At 33.1% G+C, this 5,853-nt stretch overlaps 1 protein-coding gene and 1 pseudogene across 1 annotated transcript in view; one reads left to right on the top strand and one right to left on the bottom strand.

Annotated features, from left to right (window-relative positions):
* The window catches only part of LOC118344517 (NADH--cytochrome b5 reductase 1-like), a 17,608-nt gene that overhangs the window by 9,459 nt on the left and 2,296 nt on the right, over positions 1-5,853 (bottom strand). The gene's annotated exons all lie outside the window — the stretch shown is intronic.
* LOC109015297 lies at positions 1,092-5,682 on the top strand (annotated as a pseudogene).

Below are 5,853 nucleotides of genomic sequence, written 5' to 3'. Positions count from 1 at the left end.
GGTAACTCTACACTCTATTTGATTTAATTAAATATTTTACATATTAAACATATGGGTAGTGATAGACTTACTACCTATCTACTACCCATCTACTACTTGTAATGTTTTTATTTTTTTATCATTTTATTTTAAGTATTTTTTTAACATCCTTAATCATCAAGAAAAAATTAAAAAAATATATAAATTTACTAATTATCACTTCCTTAACTATTAAGTAAAATAAAAAATTATAAAAAAATCAAATATAAAAAAATAGTAAATGAGTAGTAAGAGGGTAGTAACCCTATCATTTTCCTAAACATATTTATTAAGTGAGAGTTTGGTATACATGCGAGGAGAGTATTAAGATAAATATAAAAGATTAAATATATATCTTCCTATAAGTTTAAGATTTCTGATAAGTTCTGATTTCGTATTATCATTTTAGTTTTAGGACGTGGATAAATTTGTGTTGTATGATAACTGATGATGCAATAAAAAGAAATTCAAAAACATAAAAGCATAAAAGAAAAAAGAGCAATACTACACAACCTCCACACACCATCTTTTTTTTAAATCTTTATATTTTTTAATTTTTTTAAAATTTTTTTTGAGTTTATTTTTTTTAAAATAATTTTATTTGTCTATTCATTATTCATATATTAAAAATTTGATGAAAGAAAAAAATAATAAAATTTAAAAAATGTGTGGTGTGTGGAGGATAAGAGGTTGTATAGATTTTTTCAAGAAAAAAATAATCAACATAGAATTGTACCTATACCTTACTCAACAAAATAAAAAGAAAAGAAAAATATTTTAATTACAAATAGATTATATAAAAATAAGTTCATAAATTAACATGATTTGTTGTGATATGTCAGATTGTAAAATTATTTTTATTGTAAAATAAATTTAATAGATCCTATAAAATCACATCAATTTATATATTTACTTTTATATAATCTCTTTATATTTATAACAGTTTTTTTTTTTTTGAGCAGATAATATTTTATTCATGATTCATTTTATCTTATCACAAAAAATTTGTTTTCAAAATATTCTTTTGGATTTTTCTTTTTTAATTATCGTACAACTACTTATTTAGACAACTATTTTTAAGGATCGAGGCTGCAATTCCTTGCGATTTCGTTCGAGACACGAGTAAACACTGCCATTGCTCGAACCATCTACAATCTCGGATTAATTTACACTGCGGGTAGAAAAGATTTGCACTTTTTCGTTCAATTGGGTATGCATTTTTCTCTTTACCTTCTACTTCCTTTTTTGGTTGTCGTTGTGTGTTACTAAATTAGTCTGGGTTTCCATTTGCAGCTCCCCAATCTTTATTCTTCCGGTATATTCCGAACATTCTAATTACCTTATTTCACAGCTTAGTATCTTTGAAATGATTGTTTGTGGATTGTAATTCTGATTGTACATATACTGATATACTCTACAATTTTGGCAACTTTTGGAAGACAATAAGAGAGATCCCGCTTTGGGTTCTTCGAGTTAGTGAGAAAAAAGATACGGACATGCTTTTTTTGTTGTTTAATAGGTACCCGCAATGAAAAATTCAGTATATATATATATTTTATCTTCGTGTTCTTCTAGATAATTTCTCAGTTACCGGATACGGGGCAACATCTCGTATTCTTCAAGTATTTATCATTGACTTAAGATTTCACCTCAAGTGATATAAGCTTCGAGGATCACGAGGACAATGGATGAGTTCTCTTTTTTAAAACCTTTTTGTTATAGGCGGGGCGTCATTGATTTTAATGGACTAAATGTGCATGATTTTCTACTTTTGGTTGTAAACCCTATTTGGGTACTTCTCACGTATATTACTTATAAAAAAAGGTAATTCTCATGTATACTACATGTGTACTTAGGTTATGTCTTATCTTATGAATAAAACTTCTTGATTATCTATATAAAAAAAAAAAATCTAGGTTGGTTTGAATTTGTTCTCTGACTTTAGACATTATCAAAAAAAATATGAGGACATTGAGGGCTTTGATGATTTATAGTTGTTTCTGATTTAATGTGCACTATGTAGGTGTCTTGAACCAAACAGACTTTTTTGGATCCTTTTGGATCAAGTTTGATATTAGTTTGATACAAGAATTTTATCAATGGGCACTTCTAAAGCAATTTTGCAAATTTTGTCTGGGGCCGGACCTCGTCTTTTCTATAGTAATCTGTGTTTTAGAAAATCAGACTCGAGATGTGCATTTAAGTTCCGTTTCAAATGCTCAAGGAGAAGAGCCTCAAGTTGTTCACAATTTATCAAGCGCTCGAGTATGCTATAGTATGGAGTTCGAGGGATAGGTAGTGATTTTCTTAGAAATACAAAAATTGATCCTTCTTGTCTTCAACATTGCAAATGCCAAAGGGATGAGAGTGTAGGTGCTATATCTTCTAAAGATGGTTCTAGGACATGGTTTGTGGATGCAAAGAAATTAAATCCCATAAACGGTATGGTAAAGGCATCAAATATTCTGGAGTTTCAGGATCTTCAACAGTTAAAACAGGAAAATGAGGTTATGACATCTAATGGAGCAAATGGAGCCTTGGGAGATACAACATTTCACAAGGTTAGTATTGACTCCATTGAGGATGAAGCATGGGAATTACTCCGGGAATCGATGGTTTATTATTGTGGCAGTCCAATTGGAACAATTGTTGCAAAGGATCTGACTAGTTCCAATACGTTAAATTATGATCTGGTTTTTATTCGAGATTTCATACCTTCTAGCACAGCTTTCTTATTGAAGGGAGAGTATGAGATTATTCGAAACTTCATCCTTCATATGCTTCAGTTGCAGGTAATCCATCAGTCAATGATGCTGACAGTTTAATGCTTGGGACAAGTCGTTTGCCTAGCTTATTTTGTCATGTTAAAGTTTGCTTTTCATATGCTTTTTGATGTCGTATCGGATTTTGTGGTTCAATTTGTTTGTAATGTTATAGATGTGAAAGATACATTTATTTAAATTATTATTGGCTATACATTGATTATAATTTTTTTGTTGCACCAACTCCTTGAAATATTGTTTTAATGCAATAGTTAATATGAGATCTACTGTCACAGTTCAGCAATGAAACTTTTCTTTATGTCTAACTGTAAATCTACAAAATAGATCCAGTTTCTATAGTGCGATATTTACATGGGATTCATGGCTGCCTGTAAAGTCGGTTGCATATATATTTATATATATGTATATATTGCTATACACTACACTTGTTGCATGTGCAAGTCCATCTGAGAAAATTACTTGTAATCAATTGGTAATATAATATTAATTCCTTTTTTGTACACATGAATCACTGTACTGCAGAGTTGGGAGAAAACAATGGATTGTCATAGCCCTGGTCAAGGGTTGATGCCTGCTAGCTTCAAGGTGCGCACAGTTCCTCTGGATGGTGATGATTATGCAACATTAGAGGTATTGAATCCTAACTTTGGAGAGGCTGCAATTGGCCGCGTTGCACCAGTTGATTCTGGTCAGTTTTCTCATAAGGTCAATGGGTTTTCTAAAGAGAAAAATCTCGTGCTTGCCTTAGTTTCATGCAATGCTGAATCTTGATTGGGCTATTGTCAATTTGAGGATTATGGTGGATTATTTAATTACGTGCCTATGGAAAATGCTCTGGGGACCTCTAAATTTAGGAGAGAGTTGATGTGCAAACAGGAATAAAGATGATTCTAAGGCTATGTATTGCTGATGGTTTTGATATGTTTCCTACATTATTAGTGACAAATGGTTCTTTCATGATAGATCGTCAAATGGGAATTCATGGTCATCCATTAGAAATGTAGGTATATAAGCTCTCATATCGTCTTTGAAGGGTCACTTTAGATAACTTCCAAAAGCGTCTGTAATTTTGAATTGGAGATTGCTTTGGCAATATGAGACTTTGAAAAGAGAGGGGGAAAATATTAAATGATTTCTATTCATCTGTTTCTATGAATATTTTGGATTGTTTTTTCTTTTGTTACAATAGCATGCAAAATGATATTTAATTAGCAAGTTCTTTTACTCGTCAAGAAAAAGAATCAAAAGGTTATTTGGAAATTCAGGTTGTACTACTTGTAACATTTGTAACACATGTTTTGCACCCTCTCCTTGTTTCCAAGTAAGAGTACTCGTATTCGAGCCTGATATGATTGTTTTATTCTTGTAGGCACTATTTTATTCAGCATTACTCTGTGCACACGAAATGCTTGCTCCAGAGCATGGATCCGCTGATCTTCTGCGGGCTCTGAACAATCATCTGGTAGCTCTGTCATTTCATATCAGGGAGTATTATTGGATTGATTCGAAAAACCTGAATGAGATTTACCGTTATAAGACTAAAGAATACTCATATGATGCAGTTAATAAGTTCAATATTTACCCGGATAAGATTTCTCCTTGGTTGGTGGAATGGATACCCAATAAAGGTGGCTATCTAATTGGAAACTTCAACCAGCTCACATGGATTTCCAATTTTTTTCTCTAGGAAACTTGTGGTCTGTTGTAAGCAGTCTTGCAACAGCAGATCAGTCACATGCCATACTGGACCTGAATGAAGCCAAATGGGTAGATTTGGTGGTAGATATGCCCTTCAAGATATGTTATCCTGCTCTTTAAGGTCGGGAGTGGCAGATTATCACAGGAAGTGATCTGAAGGACACATAATGTGTCCTATATCCACCTTTATAATGATGATATACATTTTTCTTTGACTTTGCTGTTTCATTCATGCCTGGTTCATTTATTTTTGGTGCAGCCCTTGGTCCTACCACAATGCAGGTTCTTGGCCAACTCTGTACTGGCAGGTTAGTTGTGGTGGTATTAATTAGTAAAATCTATCTTTCAAGCAAAAAAGATACGCATTTTACACGTGTTTTGTAGTTTTGAACTTTTGATGTTAATATTACTAATCTCTCTCTCTCGCCCAAACGCATACGGTAATTTAACATTCTTGATATCTTTGCAGTTCACAGTTGCATGCATAAAGATGAATAGACTAGAAATTGCTACGAGAGCTGTTGAGATTGCTGAGAAACGTGTATCAAAAGACAACTGGCCTGAATATTATGACACCAAAATAGGAAGGTTCATTGGAAAACAAGCACGCCTATTCCAGACTTGGTCAATTACAGGATACCTTGTGGCAAAGTTCCTGCTTGCTGATCCTAACAAAGCTAAGATTTTGGTTACAGGAGGATTCTGAACTTGTCAATGCATTCTCTTGCATGATCAGTGCCAACCCAAGAAGAAAGCGTGGTCAAAAGGATTTGAAACGGACCTACATAGTATGAGTATTCTATATTAACTCGGATGCCGTGGTGCCCGGCAGTTCATCTGCATCCATACGAAAATTGGTTACGTTGTGCCCGATTTAGGGTTTAATTTATCAAACTTATATTTCGATTGCTTGAATACTGGCCTATTGGAATTCTTCATGGAATGGTTGTGTTGGGCATAAACTGGCACACAGGTCTTATTCATGTGTCATGACTCATGGCATTGTTCGTAAGCTTCTCTATTTGTAAAGATGTGTTTTGCCTCTTTAGGACTATAGGCGGCACCCTTTTACAGTATAGGCCACAGAGACTGTCATTTTGTAAACTGTACATCAGGTAATAAATGGATGGCATTGTCTTAGGGAATCCATTACAATACAAGAAGACCATTCGTGTTAATTATATCCAAGTGATTATCATCTTGTTTTGGAATTACCAATTGTTCTCATTAGCTTGTGATGAAATGCAAGTTAAACAATCCTTTGTTATGTCATTTATGCAACTGATCAGAGACTAATGTTAATGCTATTCAAGGTATTCATGTTCCTGTGCTTAAGAAAAAAATTGGGGTCAGA

This window comes from Juglans regia, chromosome 14 (assembly GCF_001411555.2).
Source record: "Juglans regia cultivar Chandler chromosome 14, Walnut 2.0, whole genome shotgun sequence".
In the NCBI taxonomy this organism is placed as follows: domain Eukaryota; kingdom Viridiplantae; phylum Streptophyta; class Magnoliopsida; order Fagales; family Juglandaceae; genus Juglans; species Juglans regia.
Note: the sequence above shows the minus strand (reverse complement) of the source record. Positions and strands in the feature narration are given on the sequence as shown.